Genomic DNA, 22861 nt, shown 5'->3' on the forward strand with positions numbered 1-22861 from the left:
GTCCATAATTATCCCCATGGCTTTCTTGTGCCATCTTTTGGGGTGTCTATAATTGTCCTCTAGGCTTTCTTGTGCCATCTTCTTGGGCATCCATAATTATCCCCTAGGCTTTCTTGTGCCATCTTCTGGGGTGTCTATAATTATCCCCTAGGCTTTCTTGTGCCATCTTCTTGGACATGCATAATTGTCCTCTAGGCTTTCTTGTCCTACCTTTTGGGGTGTCCAGTACTAGTCATGGCTGAGACCAGCTTAGGAGGATGCATCTAATGTGGTAGTTGCACTATAAATGCCATAGGGAGGGTATATTTACAAAGTCCTATGCCATGCCAGGCAGAGAGTATTGAGCCAGTTCAGGGATTTTGGCAGCGAGAGGCGGTGTGCTGTACTATACGGACCCTGGATCGCATTTCTTCGAAGCAATGGTCCGAGAGCAGCGGCTGGGCTGTTCCGACTCGACTCTGGATGCAGTTTAGTGTTGAAGTCAGGGTTTGGGTTTGACGGCGGTCCAGGCCTAGGATTTCATTTAATTAATTCCAAAGCTGTTCTTGTGGGGTCGTGACCACACATCAGTCATCCCTGAATCGCTCCCTCCATTTAGGGCTGGATATGGGGAGCTCTTCTTTCCCTGCTGCGGGTTCGGTCTGGAGCGGAAACGGGACAAATCCAGGGGTTGGGGCAGCAAATCCAGATCCCGAGAAACCAATGTGGCAGGGGCCAGGGTCAAGCTGGAAACATGGCGGGATATTATCAAGGGACCTGCACACATGAGAGCTGGAGACATGGTTTCAGGTGGGACGTGGACTCCAAAGTCACTTGGACATTTTAATCTCTGATTTAGCCCTGGGGCTCAATGCTAAATTTGAGAGGATCAAGGGGCAGTGGGTGGTGATGTCGTCCACTGCTTGGGACACCAGGCCACGTAGCTGAGAGGACAGGGCAGGGGATGGGTGGCACATCATGTGGCCCTGCGAGCAATGAGTTGCACAAAGCCCACTGTCTCTGTGTTGTGATGATAACCTTTCATGTGCAATTGGTTTTGTGATCCCTGGGAGAAGTTCTCCCTTGCCTGAGATGGTCCCAGCACAAGAGTGGCATCAAGAAGGGTCTAGTCACAGACCCAAGGGGAGAGTGGGAAGGGGTTGTCGGTAGGAAACCCATTTACAACATGGCCCCAGCTAACTGGAAAATATGGGACTGTTTAATTCAACGAGGTCTGCACGCAATTAAAATGCAGGGGGCCAGCTTGAAGGGCTGGAGACGATTAACGTCCTACTTTCTTTGGTAACAGCTTGTTAAAACCCAACCGTTTATTTTTATATACGGGTCGCCGGGCAATGAACATTATCAAACCAAACCCCGGGCTAGCCAGGTCTCGAGATGGAAAAGCATCAGCTCGTCTATCAAAGCAGCTTTCCTCCTCCCCTCCGAGATCTAGCGCGCCCTTCGCAGCTAAATCAGCCTCTTCGTCACCTTGAAATGATGGAGAATCCAGAGTCCCTGGCTGAAGGGTAAATAATCGGTGCAGTGCGGGGCGTGTTTTTTCACTTAGCCAGGGAACGGTGTCTGGAGCACGGTAGCTAATAGGCATGCAGATCCTTAATATAGTTACAGCAGTCATCAGCATGGTGAGATCCTGGAGCAGTTTCCCTGTCGGAGTCATGAAGGCAGATGGCTTAGACCAGTAGTTTTCAACCTGTGGTCCGGGGTCCCCTGGCGGTCCACCGATTATGTTGAAGGGGTCCGTGAAAGATGACTATGGGCAATCCAAAGTATGTGAACACCCACACTTACCATTCAAAGGGGCCTGCACCTCCCTTTGACATTTTTTAGGGGTCTGCAAATGAAAAAAGGTTGAAAACCACTGGCGCAGCTCATTCTTATCCTAGATCTTGAGCAGGGTCTGAAGGGAGTTATAGGTCCTCGGTGCTTATGGTAGCGGGGGCGGGGGCGGCTCTGATGCTCCAGGAGGTACCTCGCAGTCCTGTGTTCCTAGTAACTATTACCTAAGGGTGCATCTTTCATCCAAGCACCATGCTGACCATTAACGGGCCTTGTGAGGTCATTAAGGAGGGTATCCTGCCATGCAGTGAGCTTGCAGAGGACAGTAAGGAAATCCAGATCATGCTCGCCTCCCAGGAGTCTGGCAAAACCAGCCTCTTTGAACAACCTACTGGCAATGATGGTCATGACAACAGGATGTCCCCATCTAGCCCCTTACACTTCCTCGCGTTAGTGGTACAGGAATGGGTGGAGCACCTGAGCCTTCCTGAAACCCACCAGGGAAGGATATCAAATGAATGGTCCACTGGAGCGAGGAGTCTTACCTGCTTCAGGGACTCAAAAATGTCCTCAGCTGCTCCTGCCACAGCCCACACTGCATACAGGACCCAGGTGTCCAGGAAAGTGGGGAGCCAGTGCTGAAAGCTTTTGAACTACACAGTGGAAAGGGCATTCACCCTTGGCTGGGGATGTGAGTTGCCTGCAGTCAGGAACAGGAAAGGGGACCAGAATAGCAGCAGGGTTAGCCCATGTTCGCTAGTTGGACCAGTGCCACAGCTCCGGCAGGGAACGTGGGCTGCCAGCTGATTGAAGACCCCTGCATTAGGGATTCAATGCATTTGGATTCAAATGGGAAAGATGCTCGAAAGGACTCTAGGACATGCAGACCCTGGCGTTGGTGAACAAAGATGGTGCAATTTCCTTCCACCATTGGAAAGGAATTAAAAAAAACCCAACCCAGCCGCTCCAAAACCATTTACGGACATGCTTCATTGTTCAATGCAATGATGTGGAGACATCCATTTTGTTTCAACTTACAATGGAATAAAACATTTACAGGTTTGGGGAGGTGGGGGGTGTTCTCTTCTTTTCCCTGCCCCTCTTTGCTTCCAGCTGACCAACCGCAGCAACAAACCAAAAGAAAAATAGTTCCAAGGATATTTTTTTTTTGCAGGAAAACTGAAAAAATGTCTTTGATGTGGTCCAAAAGCCATTTAAAAAAATCAATTTACTTCCAATGGATCACGTTAGTCTCTTTGTGCCCCAGTCGCCTTCTGTGTAGAGTGGGGGTAACGGCACTTTTCTGGAGTCGCGCACGTTATATTTCGGTTTTGCGTGAAATCAGTGAAGCTGTGTAAGATCAGTCATAGGATCCTTGAACAGCTGGGCTGGCAGGGCCCTCGGTGGGGGGGCCACGTCTAGTCCAACCTGCTGCCCAAGGCAGGTTGTGCCCTGTCTAAACCATCCGATACAAGTGCTGGACTATGCACAAACACCCGTCTAGCACAACTGCCAGGCACCTTGCCCCAAACACTGAGATCACCCTGACCTGCCACGGGTAACACAAGGGCTGTCAGCATCCTACCATTCGGACAACGGGAAGATCGCTGTGCAAATGCCAGCATCCTCGCTGAAGCTGCTGCTTGATGTCTAGAGTTGAGCTGGCTGCCGACCAGCTCCAATGGTGCCACCATCTCGGCCAAGCGGCAGCCCGTTTTGAGGCACATGGTCTTGCTCTCGAAGCAAGGAAGAGAAAGCAAAGGATGGAAGAGAGCCGTCCCAGCCTGCTGTCTATGCTCCGCTGCAGCAAGACCTGTAACGTCTGCGGGCAGATTGGACTCTTAAGTCACCTCAAAACCCATCCAGGAGCCGGGGGATAGAGATCAACCTCAACTCGATCCCACCGACACCATTGCAAGGACAAAAGTGGTTTGTTAAAATGCGCTGAAGCACATTCGGTCCACAGAAAGGGATCGTGCAAAGCACATTCTCCTAGCAGCACCATCATTTAGGACCAATTAAAAAGTCTTGTTTCAACCTGAAGCCAAAAGCTCCGTTTCAACCCTTTTGGAAAATGAACTTTGTCACATTTCCAAAGGACTGCATGTTTTTTAAATGAAAATTTGAAACGTTTTGCTTCAGGAATATCAAGAAATTGCAATTTTTACAAGCCCCTCAACCCCCCATTTTTGGGGCAAACTTGTGTTTTGGACAAATAAATTATTCGTGCAACGTAATTGCACAGCTGTAGCCAATTCACCCTTGCAACCTTCTGGAAGATGCTTAATTGCTGAGGCCATGTAGGCACCTTGGGTATCTGGTCTGTAAAACGTGTTTCATGTTTCTCTGCAGTAGCAGCCTGTAGAGCTTGTTTCTGCAGTCTGGGTAGCAGCAGTCTGGTCTGGTGGGTTCAAATCCAGCTGCTAGTCTGGACGGTTGAAGGCTGCACTTCAGGCCTGTCTCTTGTGGACATCAAGGGCTGATGTCTATGCAAGCAGATTTCAGTGAGGTTATTCCTGTGTAGACCAGCTGAATATCTGGCCATGGGTTGGTGCTACTGGGGCTGGTACTGGTTGCTACTGGTACCGGGGTTGCTTCTGGGGACTCCTCTACTTGCTGAGAACAGGCTTTCCCAGGTGTATTTAATGTCTGTGCATGGGGATATAATACGCTGCCGGGGGGAGCACGGAGGCAGCACAGGTTTGAGGTCTGGGTCTTCTTGAGCAGGCCTGTGGGTCTCTGAGGGAGCTGGGAAATTATAGACGTGTGTGTGTGGTAGCAAGCACCCGACCCCATATTTAAGGCATGCTTGTAATGTAGCTTGGTGAGGCTGGAAGGAGAAGGGGGAGACGTGACTCTTCAGAGATCACCGCCATAGGGCCTGGGAGATGGATGTGCAAGGCCCGGTGGTGCGGCGTTGGGCGATGAGTGACCATAGCCTGGAGCTATGGCCCAGTTGGTTTTGAGAGGAGGGTTTGATGGGGGCAAGACACCAGACCGCAGAAGCGACGAAAGTGCCCATTGGCGCTTTGCTGGGCAAAGCGGGGAAACCGAGGCAGCAGCTGGGGCAGCTTCAGGGGGTGCAGAGGGAGGATGAAGAGCATTTGCTGAACTATTCTGATGCTCGGCAGTCTGCGGCTATAGGAAAATGCCCCATACGTGCCAGGCCTGAGCTTGGAGTCCGTCAGCGGTGAGCCGTAGGCAGAGAGGCGCCGCGTGGGTTAAACTGTTTTGCAGCAAAGGGCCTTTCCCGGCCCCTCCGCCCCTCGATTCCAGCGCCGTAAATCATCCAGACCTTGATGGGGAGATTGCTGCCAACTTGGACAAAGCACTAATTGCTGTGATAGGAGGTTAGTTGCTCTGATTGGGGATTTGGGGTAATGGAAGGCAGGTCTGGGTTTATATAAATGTTATGCCAAGTTAATGCATGAATGGAGATCAGCGCTGCGCGCCTTTATTAGCTCGCTGATTGTGCTGAGCCCGTGCCAGCCGCGCTCGCTGCGCTGAAAGGGAAAGTCGAGGCGGGGAGGAGGGGAAGAGCCCTGGTGGGTTTTACACTAACAATAAAACTCCCTAACGAAGACGGGGAAAATGTATGAGCATTACTTTCATCCGTGCAAAAGCTGTGCGCACGCGCACGCACGCACGTGCACGTGCGTCTCTGGGATGGCTCGCACAGATGGGGCCTGCTGTTCAGAGGCTCTTTGTGCTCCTTAGGAGCTGCCAGCTACCGCGAGGAGGAACAAAAAGCTGCTGGAGGGGGACAAAAGAGGCCAATACCACCCAAGATAGAGCTTTCTCAGTGGGGTTAAGCGGCTTCTGTGTCAAGGTTTCAATGGGGTTTTCAGCTGGGGCGGGAGAGAGCCGGGGGTGGTGTCTCTGCAACGCTGCTAAATGCCACGTCCTGGATTGTGGGCAATGCCAGGCCTTGACATCTGGCACGAGGCAAGAAGCAGCGGTGGGGCTGAGGGGCTTGGGGGCAGAGATGGAAAAGGCCTGGTGCATCGTCCGGTCTTGTGCTTCCCATGCGGGAGGGATGCTCACGATCCACTTTCCCTCCGGCTCAGCCTTGACACTGCCCGAGCAGCAGGGCTTCTGTTTCTCATTAGCTGCTCCCTGGTCGAAGAGGAACGGATCCGTTTTCATGCATTCCCCCCCACAAGAAAATAGATTTAAAAACAAACAGAAAATGAATTTTGCTTCTGTTCCCGGCGGCCTTTGTAACCTCCTGGTCCAACTCCAGAGCAGTCTGGGCAGGAGCAGCTGCAAAGAGAAAGTGAAAGCAGCTGAATGAAGCACCGACAAGGACCTGGGGATATTTGCTGGTGGGTATTTCAAGCCCCAGCGCCCGGAGTCATGTGATTATGGGAGAGGCCTCAGGTTTTACTTACAAGTAAAAACATGTTTAATCTCTGTGGGAGGGGACATGAAACCCAAAGACTCTCAAATCAGGCCAAGAAAAACAGCTTGCTCCTAGTTGTTTTTCTTTTAAAAATCTCATACATTTTGGAGGCCCTGACTCATAATTTCTAAATGCTTGGGACTGGAAAGACAGCAGTGTCCCTAAGGGGGAAAGCCCCAGGCAGCAAGCCTGCTCTATGCTTAGGTGCTTTGGCCAGGGAAAAGAGAAGGGTGTGGTATGCAGGAGATCCGGGATAGTTCATGATCTCCACTGCCCTTGCAAAGAGGAGAGTTTGGGAATGAGCTGGGGTCATGCACAGCTGCTGGGAGTCGCTGCAGTGCTTCAGCTAATGCAAACTGCTGCATGGATCATCCTTGACTCTGCAACTTGGTGGGTCGCAAACCCCTTGGTCCAGCACTGGAACAGGCACCTGGAGAAGTGGTGGGGTCTCCATCCCCAGACGTTTCCAAGAGCAGGTTGCACAGACCCTTGGCTGGGACGGCTCATCCTGCCTTGAGCGGGGGGATGGACTAGATGTGACTGTATGAGCTCAGCTTTCCTACGATCCCACGAGTGATCCAGGTTGCACTGCATGTAACTAGCTAGAAATGGTCGCTGGGTCATTTGTGCCTTGACAAAGCCAGGTCTGGTGTGAGTGTCGGTGTTGGTGGGGTGGAAAGGGGCTGTCAAAGAAAAAAGTCAAGGTCAAAAGTCTACCCAAGTCTAGCAAGTCATTGAGTTAGCCTGGTGAGGAAGCATCAGTTTCTACAACCAATGCTACCAGGTAGGGACGTGGGCAGCATCCTTTCCCCACTACCTTTAGCACCACAGAAGGCAGGAGAAGTTTCCGTAGGGTCATCTAGACATGATCAAACACCAGATTAGCCCCATCTCCTCTTGATTGGTCCTTCACTGGCTGATGAAGCTTTGGTATCTGGCTTGTATCTCTAGCTGCCACGTTGGAGACCTTCTCTTGTCATTGCAGGGAGGGAATCCAGATTGTAGCTCCTTATGCAATACGCTTGTGACATGCAAACCATTTCCAGTTGCGGCACAATGTGTGCTCAACAAAGACACAAAATCCTACTCCTACGATTACTCTGTGCCGACAATAGCAACCTACTGTTGCTGTTTGCTAACTGAGTTTGCTGCTCCAGCTGGAAGGCTACAGATCATGGGTTTAAATCCTCTTTACCCTTCGGGGGCGGGGGGAAGGGTGTATGTATCATGCCACCACCAAAATGAGCTGGGTTGATACTATTCAGTGGAGCATGGAATAGTGCAATGGTGCAATAGTGCAGTAGAGCAATGGTGATATGCGTTCACTCCACTTCCAAGCTGGTCCTGTTGCTATGCCGTTTAATTTGCTGATTATAAGTCGTTACAGAAATGGTGGGGTTGCACAGATATTTCGGGGCTGGTGGTTGTCTGAGAAGAGAGGCAACCTACTCTTCCCTTGTGGAAAGACCTACAGTTTCTGCAGATGGATCTTTGGCTCCAGGATTGGACTCTTAAGTCACCTCAAGACCCATCCAAGAGCCATGGTAGAGTTCATTCTCTAATCAAAGGACTGCTGAAGACTGTTCCTTGTGTTTCACCACCCTGCTTAAAATAGATGGATCTCACGCTGGGAACGGAGGCAAGACCCTGTTACTTAGGGGTCTCCGACCTACCTCGTGAGCAGTCATGGTCCCATAGACTGAAATGGCTTGCATGAGCTGTCCATCACCCAGTGGTAACTAGCAAAGTGTACTGGTAGCTTGGGCTGGTATGGGGCAAGAATCATCCTAATCTGATGAGCCCTTGTCTCTGTTGCAGCCTCTGGAGGATACAACAGAATAGGGAAAGGGGATGAATTGCTCACAGTGGCAATCCAACGAGCTGTAGTGAAACCAGAATAGCCCATTGGGTTCACATTTTGGGACCTAACACATGACCCTGGGGGTTGACAATGCCAGCGTACCTAGTAATTAGCAATGTTTTTTATCACGCAGGGTGTGATGAGCTTGTGGAACTCATTGCCACAGGATATTGCAGAGGCTGACAATTTACCCAGGGTCAAAGGGAGATTGGACACATTCAGAGAGGATTGGCCTATCATAGAGGATTAAATGCAATACCTAGGGCTGCGACCTCCGCATGAAGCCTTCCCGGGCTTCTGAATGCTGGAAGAGGCAGAGAAAAGGGGCAGGGCATGGACCTGCCATGCTCTTCTCCTCAGCATCCACTCTGTGCCTCTGTGAGAGACAGGCCTCGGGGCTTTCTGGGCCTGGGGCTAGCTCCATAAGGCAACTCTGAAGTTCTGCAGTTTTATCCTTCCTTGCTTCTTGCACTGCTGTAGAAAGAGCTCCAGACAAATGCAACAGTCCACAATGACATTTCTGTCCTTTCAGTGACCACGAGCAATTGTAGGCTGCACCCCTTGTTGAATCTCGGACGCATGTCAGGACAGGAGAGGCAAAACACTGTGGGATTGGAAACACAGCAGCATCCTACCAGTGTTGCAGTCAGCGTCCTACTGGTGTTGAAAGGTAGTACACAGGTGATGCATCTCTTCCAGCTGGGATAAGTCAGCCAGTTCTGGTGTGAAATTAATCTTGAAAGAATCAGGGGTAAAGCTCTACTGGGAGAAACTGCACCAAAACTCTACTGGGAGAAACTACACTGGGTTAGATTTTGTCCATCTACATCCACCCAATGTGAGCTGTTTGGTAAAGACAACCGTCTCCCCCACTGCCTAGCAGTGATGCACCATAATGGCTGCTTATTATGTGAACTACCACGAGATAGTTGTATGTTTATCTGCTCCCGTGCTAGTGTCATCAACAGTCAGATCTGATTTAAAATCTGCTAAGACAAACACCTTTCTCTCTTGAATGGGTTTTGAATTGTCTGTGTCTCCTTTTTCCCCTCTTCTTATGTGAAGGGGAAGGTGTAGACGTTCCTGATTGCCTTCTGCAGCTAGTTCATTATGTGGTGTACACCTATCATCCGTGCAGAAGGAACAATTTCAGGGCAAGCCTTTCACAGTAGAAAAGTCGACTGGAACCTCAAGATCACAGGGTTGGAAGGGGTCATGTAGTCCTACCATTGCATTTCTCAATTCCCTGCTTCCATGACTCTACGGGGCTGTCCCTTAGCCTTTGCATCCTTTTTAAGGGGCTCCAGATTCTTAAAAGATGGGTGGCAGACAGTTGGGTCTAATGTCCATCTGCCATGCAGACGGGTGATGTCTCTCTATTACCCACTGCTAACCCTACTCCCTGGCTGTTTCCATTCATTGTCTCCAGGTTTAGGTTGAGGTGGGAAGTTTTTTGGGGAAGAGACTGTATCACTATGTGCTTCCTACTCAGCATGCCTGAACGGTGAAGAAGTAGCCATAAATCCTAATGATCAGGCATCTTTTGGATAAAACGGGACCATCTCCAACTATATCATCCCAAAGCCTCAGCTGGGGTGATGTAGTTGGGGCTGGTCCTGCTTGGAGCAGGGGGTTGGATTAGATGTGACCTCCTGAGGTCCCTTCCAGCCTTTTTATGATTTTATGATCTTAAGGATGTCTTAGGATTAAGGGGGCCTAGTGCTGTTCCATCAATGAACTACAAGCACTTTGGAAAGTGAGACAGGTACGATTATGGGTAATTTATGGCATCATGATGCTAAGTGACTTTGCCAAGCTTATATGGCAGGTCAAATGCCACCTCTGAGAATAGAGCCCTGCTACCCTCAATCCTACGCGGGTAGGCATCCCAAGGGACCTTCTCCTCACTCCCCAAGACTCAGTCACTGGGGCTATGTTCTAGCCATTGGGTTTGTCCTGCAGATCTTCAAAGAGGCTCATCTTTGAATCCAAAATGTGTGCTAGCAGCAAAGCTATCTTCTTTTTGGGGTAAACCCTATAGCATCTGAACTGCTAGGGTTCATACCTAAGTGAATCCTCACCATGCCCCTGAGGGGTAGGGCAACAGTCTGACCAGAGCTGGGCAATTGTTTCCAACATAGACTCTGTGTGTGTGCGTGTGTGTGTGTGTGTGTGTGTGTGTGACATTTTAGGATTACATCATTCATAGATTAATATGTAAATTCAATAGCCATTTGACTGCTTCAGGGGAAGCTGCATAGGTTGACTTTAGGTCACCTTTAAATGATCTAATTGGGCACTCATCACAATTTGGCTGCCACAATCACAACCTTTTGACAGGTCAAATCGTGGAGCTGTGTGTGTGTGTGTGTGTGTGTACATGCGTGCATGTGTGTGTGTGTGTAAAAATAAGGTATGCCAACACTGCAGCACTTTTCACCTTTGCTATGGTTTTTCCCCATCATTCTGCCTAAAAATAGACCCCGGGAACAACCAAAACAAAGGAAAGAAACTTTTGAAAAACAAGTGGCCATGTTCTGTTCTACATTTCCCTGTGACAAAGCATCTTTCTGGCCTGATGCAACCTGACATCTCATTGTGAGATTCATTTAAATAGTCAGGGAGGGAAAAAAAAAGAAGAGGAAAGCTCAACATGGACCTCAAACAACTCATTTCTGAGTTGAACAAATGCTGCTTCGTTGTTTTTGGAACTGCCGGAGGGTGGAAAAGTCCATTACTTGCACAGTCCTAATGATTGCCCCAGTTTTACGGCTCAGGGGAAAACCCAGAGCAGAGAGACCCAATAATTTGCCCTGTAGCAGGGCCTGGCTTTGAACCTGGAGCCACCCATCCAAGGGATGAACGACAAGCACGCACGCATGTTGCCAACCATGTCAACCTTCAGCTTCCAAGCTGAGCGCCTTCCCGCTGCTTGCCTTGCTTCTGTCTGGTCAGCGGAGGGAATAAATAGCTTTTCCCAAGTCCCCCTGTGCCATCTCCAACCAGCGGGGAGTTCAAGTTACATTTCTCTCTTTCTATATATGTATTTTGTCCCAGAAAAAAAACAAAACAAAACCCTGATCTTGAGAATTTTTGAAACCTGTTAATCATTTCCATCCAGCACGCTAACTCAGACTAATAATAATAATCATATCGATGGCTGCGGGACATTTACTTTGGCCTCGGCCGTGGCAGGGACGCTCCGAATTTTGGCTGAGCTGGTTCAGCACATAGGGGAATGTTCCGTTCAGCCGCCTTGACGGGACCTCTCTAATGAAGAGTGGATGAAAGAGGGGGAGTGAGAGAGAGAAAAAGAGAGGGCTTCTACTTCTCCCCCCTCCCGGCTTATATTTCCCCTCGCACACACTTTGCAAACCAAATGTGGGAACAGCAAGTCAGATTTTCCTCAAATAAAACAGCCCGACCGCATGTAACATGAAACTGCAAGCTAATTACATGTGAAAGGCTACTAGGTCAATATTGCCTTGTTAACCTTGTCAGGCTGATGAGGTCAGGAAAGCTACTGTCGGCCTCAGGGGTCTGGAGGGGGGAAAGGAGGGGGGCCGTGAGTTGTCCCTGCTGCAGTTCCCGCTTTGTGCTTCATCTCCAGGCTGCAGACTGAAATCTGTGTGTTGCTACTCTCAGGGCACGTCTACACGAGACGCTTACTGTGCAGTAGCCCAATAACGCAGCGCAGTAGCGTGCCGGTCAAAAACCGTGTTAATACGGTACCCTGCAGTGCTATTAGGCTACTGTGCAGTATGCATGAAAAAAATCCATGTGCCGGTGCTGCTGCACAGTAGTGCAAATTACTGTGCATTGAATTAGTACCTGGTTAACCAAGTCCTAAACTTAATGCGCATTAATTAGAGTGCATTCATGAATGTGTAGACCTGCTCTCAGCTTCCCAGCTACCTGCCTAGGCCTTCCCTGCCTCTTCTAGGATGTTTTAAGACTAAGGGGCCTCAGAGTGGACATAATTACGTAAGCGGGGTGTCTTCTGGTTTGTAACTGATGCAGGGGACACTGGTGGGGTAGGCTTCCCAGTCTCTGTGGAAGCAGTGGGCAGGCGACTGTACTTGCCCCTGGGGCTTCTTGAATGAATTCACCTAAGGAACAGGATTTCTTGGGGTGAACTCTTTTCTTGCATCAGCTGCGTAGCTGGGATTAAAGTTAGACAAGCTTTCAAATGCAAGACATCCTTCATCCGGTTTTGGTTGGGGAGGAGAGAAGAAGCTGAGGGAACTGGGCTGATTGAGTCTGGAGAAGAGAAGACCGAGGGGGATTGAAGAGCAGCCTTCACCTCCCTGCACGGGAGCTGCAAAGAGGCTGGAGCTGGGCTGGTCTCAGTGGGGGCAGACGACAGGACAAGGAGCAGTGGGCTCAAGCTGCAGCAAGGGAAGCTGAGGTTGGATATTAGGAAAAACTTTCTTCTGAGGAGGGTGGTGAAGCACTGGAACAAGCTCCCCAGAGAGGTGGTGGAGTCCACATCCTTGGAGGTGTTTAAGCCCCGGGTAGACAAAGCCTTGCCTGGGATGATACAGTTGGGGCTGGTCTTGCTTGGAGCAGGGGGTTGGACTAGATGTGACCTCCTGAGGTCCCTCCAGCCTTCATTGTCTAGGACTCTATCTCTGGACCATCACTGCTACCACATCACTATGATGCTACCTATGGAACCAGGGCACTTTCGGAGGAAAACCCAATCCCATCTTTCCCAGACGCTCAATGCTGCCCTGTGATTGTTCTTTCCTTGCAAGAAGGTTTTTTGCTCGCTCACTTTATCCCTACCAGTCCCATGATGCACCGTAGCACAGAAGAAAGCAGAGACCACATGCACACGATCCCTGGGCATTTCACTGCCATCAGGCCTTTGATGTCCCCCCCCCCCGCCGACCTCTGCAGGGAAAATTCACTGTTGTAGCAGCTTCAGATAAGAAGGATTCAAATAAATATGGAAGGTCCTCTGATCATCAGCTATTGCTTGACATAGTGTGACATTTCCTGCTTCTTCTTTTGCACTTCCACGGGTTTGGATGTGCTCTGTAGGACATGAGTTTTACTTTGAAATGTGGAAATGTGTGTCAGTGTTATTGGGATAGTGGGGCTGTGGACCCAAGGATGTCTGGCCTTTGGAGATGGGTGGGAGAGGGGTAGAGGTCACTGGGGAGGCCCACTGGCTTGGATTTTCTTGCTGAAGCCATTAGTGGTAAAACAGGTAAGCATTCACTTCACTGTCCATTAGGTGTCTGTGTCACTGTTACATTGAGCAAGAGGGGAGAATTTGCACCCCTTGATACTGTTTCAGCCTCTTTGCAAACTCAAGCAGGCTCTGCTACCTCTGCTTACCCTTTTTCAGTGGTATCATCGCACTCAGAAAGAACAGGAGCATTAAAAGAGGAGGGGGTTTGAGGGTGGCGAAGCCTGCAAAGCACGTGCAAAATCCTCAGGCACGTAAATGTTGCTCCAGAAAACAGGTGTCAGATTCTTTTCATGCCGAGTGTGATCAGAAATTCAATGTCTAAATAGCTCTTGTTTAGTTTAAAGGAAAGAGCCCAAGAGAGTGCGAGTGCACCGTGTGCGTGCGTGCACATGTGTGTACGTGGGTGTCCTCTGTAAGTCTGCAGTGACCATGAAAACAAAAGGGGTTGGACGTGCTGTGGGATTAATTGCAGCAACGCATCAAGAAATCCAGCTCCAAGGGGATGCATCTTGCTCTCTGTTGCAACCTGTGCCTCTTTCACCGGTGGTGCAAAAGCGGCTGAGGCCATGCCCTGTCTTCCTCAAGCTTGGAGCCCTGGCATGCCTGGGCATTCAGCAACCCATTGAAGATGCAGAATAACCCAGATGTCCGTGTCCCAGTGCCCAGTCCTGCTGCTCTGAACACTTTATATGGCCCTCTTAACAGAGGCTGTTGATCCTGCATCAGCCTCGTTGGCCTTCTTCAGACCCCTGGATAAGGCAATCATGGAAGACAGTCATCCTTCATGGCGAGGGATTGCTGAAGACAATATGGCCCACAGTCTTCAACAAATCCCCTGGCGTGTGCAGACATGGGGCTTTTCCAATAATGCTTTACAAGATGCTCATGGCTTCCAATCAAACGAGAAGTGGTCGCTAGTCTTGGGGGCCGGGCTCGTAGTCTTTTATTGCCTCTGTCTCCAGCTCTGCTTTCCTCCAGCAGATCAGCACGAGCGAGGTAATCCAGGGCCAGGCTTTTGGGGGAACTGCACGGCAGGCCTCAGTGGGTACTGGCATCTCACCTGTCTCAGATGCAGGCTCCTTGCTTAGCTGGGTGCTCCTGGACTTGACTGCACTGACCCCTGATCTTCCAAAGGGACGTGTTCCCTTGTATTTCCCACACCGCCTCTGCTCTCATTTCTTTAATTGCTCAGCTGCGTGGGGTAGGTCTGGTCTGCTGGGGCTGTCCACACTGAGCTAGCAGTAAGCTGCCTACCTTGGCCCCTGGGAGCAGCACAGACCTCCGCACGCAGCTGCCTGTTTTTGCCCAGGTTCTCCAATGCGGTTCTGCAGGTTGCTCCCAGCGCTGCCAGTAGTAGGGCTGACTAGCTACCATGGACCCAGGCATGGCAGTGAGTGCATGGATTAGCATCTTACTGCCATGGTATTACTTTGGTATAACATTCGTATAACATGGCATAACAATGGAATAACAGTGGTATAACATGGTATAGCATAGGTGTAATAGTGGTATAACAGTGGTATAATGTGGTATAACATTGTATAATATGGTTTAACAGTGGTATAATGTGGTATAACAGTGGAATAACAATGGTATAACATTGGTTTAATATGGTATAATGTTGGTCCAATGGGGGAAGAACATTGGACCCAAGCTCCAAGACTCAGCACAGACCTTGCCTTTTTTGCACAGTGCCCCCAGCGTGTGGTTTAAACCAATGCCAATGCAGATCCATGGGGAAAAGCAGCAATAGCTCTGACTTAATGTGAACTGGGGACCCATTTCACCTGCACTGAAGTGAAGCAGCCCCCTCTCAGCTGGCCCACGGTTAGAAACTCCTGCGGAGGCACGTAGGATGCAACAGGAAAGTGCAACGACTATCCCTGGTTGATCCCGTGTGTCTGCTCTTATTCCACAACAAGGTGGCCTTGCTTCTCTCTGGCTTCACCCACTTTCAGAGCGATCGAAGCTCTGAGGGAGAGATGCTTCCTTAGGGAGCAGGAGCAGGAGCAGGAGCAGGAATTTGCTGGCGGGCACGTATGCCAGTGTTTCAGCCATCTCTTCCTGTTTTCAGTGAGTGAAGCTAAACCAGAAAGTATCCCCAAGCGAAAGGAATTGAGGTTTCTGCTCCATTTCCCCTCCATTCAGCTGCACTGAGGTCAGGAAGGCATTTTCCCCCAGTCACATTGGTCCGGATGTGCATTAGCTTATTTTAATGCACGTTAAAGCATCACTTAAAAACCATGCGTTTTAGTTAATGCACATTAAGACAGGCTAATGTGCATTTTCCTAGTATCTCACAGTGGAGGTACTAGATTTAATGCACATTAACTAAAGCATGTTAATGCACATGTAAACGCACCCAAGAAGGCCTTTCTGGAGCAGATCTTCCATTGGCCCCTCCCTTGCAGAGGCAAGTCCCAAGCAGGGTTTAAAACATCATTAACCCCATTGAGCCCCCATGTACTCTTGTAAAAGATAGTGTCAGGTAGGTCCATAATGGAAGTGTGCCCATCCATGCCATGAATGCGGGGCAGGAGAAGAAAACATTGGTCTTGATCCCTAACTCTTTGGTCTCTTTGCAATGGGGCTATTAGAGATGCTATGCTGGTCTCTCTCTGTCACTCGGGTCGGTTCAGGTCTGCGTGGCTTCCAGACAGGACTTCAGCCATGGTCGCCAACCCTTTGGCCTACGTGGGGGCAAGATGGATAGTGCCACCCATGGGACATATGGCCCAAGCCCTTAGAATTCAAACCTGGGACTTAGCAGAGGGACACTGATATCCTTGCTCTGACACAGACATCCTTGTGTGACCTTGTGCAAGTCCATTGATGCTTCCCTTCCCCAGCTGGATGCTGGGAGTAATAGCCCTGCTCTATCCTCTATGGAGGTGGGGAGGATTAATAGAGCCTGGAGACTCCTCAGGTTCTTCTCCCACCTGTTGGCAGGGAGCTCCCTTTGGCGGTGACTCAGTTTCCCCTGCTGTAGGACAGTGCTGTTCCCCCACCTTTTGCAAAGCCATCTCCCTGTGCTGGTTGGTGACTGTGCCTCTCTTTACCGTGGTGCTGCCTGGGTCTGTTTTTGAAGCTGCCTGAACACTTGTCTCTCTGAGCGACGGCTGTAAGGCTAGAGGGGAACGCCTGAGGGAAGCTGAAGCTTCAGGTTTATAGCAACCCCGCCCTCCAAAACTAGCAAAGAATGAGCTCCAGACCAGGTGGGGACCTGCTCCAGGTCTCCCTCAGTGTGGGGAGAGCTGAGACATACAATGAAGAGCAGCAGACTGGGGTTCTAGTCCCAGCTCTTCCACTGTCTCACTTGGTATCCTTGGTCACCTCATCTATCTGTCACAGAAGCACTTTGAGGCTGTTTGCACAGCGTCCAGCACAGTGGGGACCTCAGCCTTGCCTGGGGCTTCTAGGTGCTCCTCTGATGCAACCCATATCGAGCTGTTTCACTTGGGAGGCTCCAGACCATCAGCGCAGCACGTGCCTGGCCAGCTGGAAAGTAAGGTGGTGCAGACAGGATGGTAGATGGCTTTGTGGTTGCAGCAAAAATAAACCAGCCCATCAAACAGTCATTGCCTGAGAGCCCTGCTGTCCAGGAAAGACGGCTTGCTGCTGCTGCTGGGGAATAGGCAAACGCCTCGTTCTCGGGGGTTTTCTTTCATAGACTTTCATAGACATTAGGGCTGGAAGGGACCTCGGGAGATCATCGAGGACCATGTTCGTTCTGGTCGTGCCTGCAGGTCTGCTCAGAGCAGGGGCCCATCATGCCTGCTGCTGTACAAGTCCAGAGGGGCTGGGATGGACTCAGCTAATAGCCGCTTCCCCTTTGACCGTGCAGCAGAAGCGTGCGACACACGAGCCGTGCAAACAAGGTCAGAAGCTGATTCGTTTCACAGTTTTTCTGTACCGAGCCCCAGTGCAATGGGGAAATGTCCATGGGGTGCAGAAACTCCACCCAGTAAAGCTTCTGGTCGCTTTTTCTCTGGAAAAAAATAGGTGGTTTTTTTCATATGTGAGATGCCCTTCACCATCTGCATCCCCCTTCTCAAAATCCTAGATCCTCCCGTCCCATGTTTCCATCCTCGGCAGTTTTTCATGGGTGTCTGGCCCATCCTGCCTTGAGTGGGGGGCTGGGCTAGATGTGACCATCCGTGGGCCGTGCCAGCTTGGTTTTGCTATCACACTCTGCAACTGTGTGAGAGTCCAGTGGCAAGAAGAAATGGCCTGTGCATTTTCTTTATGCTCGTGGAGCTCATGACTGTCAGGGGCAGACACAAAGGCGCTCACCCAGATGCAGCGGGAAGGGCTGCAACCTCCCAGCTTTGGAAATACCACAGGAAGAGCTGAGTCTTTTCTTCTTTCCAGCCCAGCCAGGATCGGGAAGTACCTGAATACTCATGAGTCCCCTTCTCCTGAGATGCTGACCTCCCATTCGAGCTGATCACACCTCAAATCAGGTCCTCACCAGACATGGGTCTTTCGAAGGTCCACCTGCCGAGATAGTCTGGATCCCCTTGCAGAGAGCTTGGGCCAGGGGGTTGCTCCATCAATGACAGTAGCATCCACGTCCATGTATTTCTGGGACCCTTGTTAGGACGAGCGCACCCAGCACCCACAGCCATCTCTTGTTTCTTTCCCCCAAAGCCTTCTGGGGAGGCCCAAGCAGAAGGATCCACCGCAACAAGGGCTGGAAAAGCCAGAGCTAAGTGAATAATTGGCCGTGAATAGTGTAGTCAGCACATTGAAGCTCTTCTCCTTGCAAATTGCATTTCACCCGACTGAGTCTCCGAATAGTTTCACCCAATATTCCTGCAATTATGTGATTTTTTTGATACCGGAGCTGGCTTGGTTACTTTTGATTGGTTGAGTGTAACGTTACAGGCGTGGGTTCGCCTGATGGGGGACAGGGTGGGGGAGGATGAACTTGTGCTTCGGATGCTGGGATGGGACTCTCTGGCTCTAGGGTCCACTTCCAGATAGCCCAGGCCACTTTAGCCTCTGTGCAAAAAAATCCAGCCTCAGAGCAGGCGCTGTATTATGATGGGCCCCGATTCAACTGGGATTATCCCAGATTGATAGTGGATCCCTTTAAAAAAAAAGGGGGGGGCCTTGGACAATGTTTTCTAATTTCAGTCCCACAAATGTTCCTGCTGACAAATGGAAAGTGAATGCAATTAAAATAGATTTTTTTTTTTAATGCAAATTGAAAATTTTCAGAAACCCACCCCCCACACACAAAACCCATCCTGATGGGATCAACTTTAACTCTGATAGCAACACAGCCATGCAGAGAAGGACCCCTGCCCAAGGCACGCACCCGGCACCATGTCAGACGGGAGGAGGGAGGTTCTTTTGTTGTCATCGCAGCTCCTTTGTTCCCGAAATGAGAATGAAAATCCAGCAGGAGTTCAAATTCTGTGGTTTGGTGCAAGATGCCAGAGGAATGGGAAAAATGGCACGGAGAGAAAACCCTGCTCCACTGAGAAAACAATAATAAAGAGACTTCATCCGAATGGAATGGGCAGAAGCCTGGGGACCGCTCTGCGCCGGGCTGCCGTGTGCCCTCCAAAGGTTAACGGCGGGTGATGAATATGTTTCTGGGAAGCCCGCACGGCCCACAGCACTGAATCAACCATGTCCTGCCAAGAAGGAGCTGTCTCTGGAAGAACAGCGAGGCTGTGGAAACCAGACAGCAAAGCAGCATGTGCGTAGCTGGGTTTCACCCTGAGGTTGGCTCCAGATGCCCAGGTCTTGAGAAGAGTCATCGAATCTCAGTCTGAACATGGCTGAGATGATGTAGCTGGGGCTCGCCCTGCTTGGAGCAGGGGGGTGGACTAGATGTGACCCCCTGAGGTCCCTTTCTGCCCTCGTTTTGTTATGATTTTATGATTTGATAGCAGACTTCAACTCCCTGCAGGGGGCTGCAAAGAGGATAGTTTCATAGTTTCATAGTTTCTAGGGTCCGAAGGGACCTGACCCCCTGCCATGGCAGGAAAGAGTACTGGGGTCAAATGACCCCAGCAAGGTGTACATCTAGCCTCCTCTTAAGGACCCGCAGGATGGAGTTGGGCTGTTCTCAGTGGGAGCAGATGACAGGACAAGGGGCAATGGGCTCAAGTTGAGGTTGGATATTAGGAAAAACTTTCTCACTAGGAGTGTAATAAAAGCACTAGAACAGGCTCCCCAGAGAGGTTGTCGCATCTCCGTCCTTGGAGGTTTTGAAGATCCAGGTAGACAAAGCCTTGGCTGGGATGATGTAGTTGGGGCTGGTCCTGCTTGGAGCAGGGGGTTACACTAGATGTGCCCTCCGGAGGTCCTTTGCAACCTTCATTGTCTATGATTGTGAGACATGGTGCTTCCAAGAGGATGACACACGCGAAAGATGACAAGGCTTCAAGGTCCTTCTCAAACTACATTAGCAGCTCGGTTAGGGGGTCATTAACACCCCCCTTCCTGGCTGATTTCCATCCATGCAGCATGATCCACAAAGGACTTGTTGAGATCTTTCAAGGGAAACACAGGCTGGAGACGCAGGAGTTGTGGACAGGGTGGATGAAGGGCTGGCCATGTGCCGGCTCCTTTGTATGGTGGCAATGCCTTTTGACTCCTCTGCGCGGGGCACTGTGAGCCCACACCGCACAGCGTAGTGTCTGCCCCAAAGAGCTGCCACCCTGGCAGAGAGCGGGGCCTTGCAGGAGGGCATCCAGAGGATAGGAAATGAGAAAGAAACACCTTTCTGGACTGGCTTATATCTGAGTACTCATTGCATGGAAGCACCTGGGGTGATGGGATGACAGGATTCAGGCTGTCCTCACTCCTTGGATTTGAAAGTGTTCTGAAGGATTTGCTCTGTTTTCTCCTGGTCACCACTGACCGTTCACATGTGAATGTCCTTTGCCGAGCCAAGACGGGCTCCCGCGGGGACAGCATCGGCGTTCTCCCCCCACCTCTGTCTCTGTCCCCTGCTGTGACTTCAAGCAAGTCACTTAGGAGAGCACTTTGGACAGTAGCTTCTTTTTTGGGGGTGTCCAGCTTGAGACGTGTGGGAACCCGGTGCCCCCATTAAGGGGTTAGTCTAGGAAAGTTTGGCTGTACCCCACCTCATGCCTTTCTTCCCAGCTTGTAAAAGAGGAAGGGTAATGGCATTGATTGGAAAGTCCCTTGCAGTACACCATGACCCAGGACCCTTTTACCTAGTCTGTAAAAGAGGAAGGGTAATGGCATTGATTGGAAAGTGCCTTGAGATACACCATGACCCAGGGCCCTAGGGCCAAGCATGCAGTGTGTATGGTGCTGTACAAAATGGCTGAAAACCAGGCTGTGTCCTGACGAGCTCCTGTGTGAAGCAGATGAAGGAGAGCAGAACAGAAGCCGGTACTGCATGCCGGAGATGGGAAAGCAAGGAAGCAATGAAACCCAGTGACTTCCCCAAGGCCAAGGAGGAAACTTGGGGTGCAGACACACAACGCCTTTATTGCACAGTAAATCAGCTTCACTCCCTGGTGAAAGTGGAGTGGACACACTGCCCCAGTGGGAAATCTCCAGAGTCAATTCATCCCTAGCAATTGTGCTGTGTGTCCACTTTAGCACGGGGACTCAAGCTGCACATCCAGACACCGCACACCCGCTTTCCAGTAAGGGTGAGAGCAGCCAAGGAGCCAAGCACTTTGTAGCTTGGCTGTTCTCCCCGCCTGCCCAGCCAGTAGCTTCTGGCGTAGGATCCCTGCATGAGCCAGTAACGTCCTGAGCGGAGGTGCGGGGGCAGCTCCTACCCAGATGCTTCACCCACCACCGCCTCCTCCATTTATGCCTTCCTGGCTCACGTTTATTAGCAGCATTTTTAGCAGCTGTTGGCAAAAGACATTGTTTGTCAATGGGAACGAGAGGCGAAGCCTGGCTTTAATTTAGAGCCCGACTCCAAGGCAGCTGTGCCTCCGGGTACAGTAGGCAGGCGCTGGTGAGGCTGCGTGCTCCGAGCCAGCCGCACAGCGCGGAGGGCCGGGGAGGTCTGCTTGCAATTTTCATTTTCCCCAAAGAATGCGCTTTCAAGGTAATTGCGAGTGCATATAAAAGGCCAGATCCAGCCTAGACAGGCCACGGCAGGGCTGCACCAGCCAGGGGACCCGTCTCCACCTTTGGCTTTAATTGCATATTGTGGTAATGGAGTGTTTGGATGGCTTCCCCCCTGCCCTCCCTTCCCCTGAAGGGTTATAGCTTGTGAAAAATCACAGTGGGATGCCATGGGAATCTGGCCCATTTTCAGGCCCAGATGCCAGTCCCCGCTGCTCCATAAATACCTGTTGCAAAGTAAATTATGGGGCAGATTTGCTCAAGAGGCAGTTTGAGACGGTTCCCACCTTAGCGGCATTTCCCGTGCCCCGGACTTGACCGTGGGGAGACGAGGAGGAAGAGGATGAAAGAGATGTAATTAAAAGACCGGAATATGAAATGACCATGGGGCCCTTCCCCCTTTCTCCCTGCCATTTCTCCTCCATTTGCTTTTCGAGGTGGGATTCAGGCCCCATCGTGATCGGAGAACAGCAGAAACCATTGGGTTGTCCAAGGGCAAAGGTACGGGGATGGCAAACTTGCTACTGAGTGCGGATACAAGCAACCCACTTCCCTATCCCTTATACCCAAGCAAACTTTCACAGTTTCATGTGAAACTATGAAACTCCAGCTGCCAAGTCACCAGGGCATTTTCTCATAGGAGACTACTCATTCCTCCTCCTACCACGGTCCGTCGTCCTGTGCGGGCAGTTCTGGATCTTACCATCTCCCTCTAAATGCCAAATTTGCAATGCCGTTGTCACTAGTACGGTCTCACCTGCAAACACCTGTCCTGGGGCTCGGCTCTGTGTAATCCCCTTAAGACACAGGGTATGGCTTGACGATCCACACAGGCATATAGACTTAGGAAACTGAGGCAGGGGGCAGAGGGGTGACTTGCCTAGGGTCACACACTGGGACAGTGGCAGGGAGCAGGATGGGACAGTGCCTTGTATTTTACCCTCATGGTCGTTTAAGAAATGAACTTCAAGAAAAAGGGGGAGAGGTTTGTTTTCTTGTTAATTTGAGCACCGCTTTCAAATGTGGCTCAGTGTCTTATGAGCCGGAAGCCAATTTTTGGAGCGGAGCGAGGCAGCGAAGGAGCTGAAGTGCTGCCGACCCTCAGGCTCTGGAAGGCCGGATCCTCAAAGGTATTTAGATACCTGAATACCCCAGATAACAGGGTTGGGGCTCCTAAATCACTTAGCGGCTTCTGGAAATGCTCCCAAAGGGCCTAGCATTCGAACCTGTCATGAACCTGTCTTTACTGCTCTTCGATTCATGCTGCTGTTTCGGGGAAAAAAGAAACCCCGAGAGGTTGCATTCCTGGGAGATCCTGCAAAAGCAAAGCATCTCTGGTGCCGTATTTGCACTGCGATATCTCCGCTTCCTCCTCCTCTGCCATGTTCTGGCTTCCCAAATACTCTCCCTAGCTCCCCTGTGCCTAACCAGGCTGCTGTCCTGACAGGTTTTTGAGGCTTCTTTGACCAAAATCCCACTTCAATCCACCCTTCCTTGCTCCAGCAAAGAATTCCTCCCCCACCCACTCTTTCTGCTCCATTTT

The 22861-nt window shown here is 50.7% G+C and overlaps 1 protein-coding gene across 1 annotated transcript in view; it reads left to right on the forward strand.

Moving 5' to 3' along the window:
- DYSF (dysferlin) overlaps window positions 1-4515 on the forward strand; it is a 26493-nt gene extending 21978 nt beyond the window's left edge. Inside the window, exons 6-7 of the transcript XR_002104349.1 lie at window positions 2849-2855; window positions 4504-4515. The gene's annotated coding sequence lies outside the window, so the exon portion shown is untranslated. The remainder of the gene's footprint in view (window positions 1-2848; window positions 2856-4503) is intronic.
- Window positions 4516-22861: the final 18346 nt, after the last annotated feature.

The sequence above is a fragment of the Crocodylus porosus genome, unplaced genomic scaffold, assembly GCF_001723895.1.
Source record: "Crocodylus porosus isolate Cpor-Errol unplaced genomic scaffold, CroPor_comp1, whole genome shotgun sequence".
Classification (NCBI taxonomy): Eukaryota; Metazoa; Chordata; order Crocodylia; family Crocodylidae; genus Crocodylus; species Crocodylus porosus.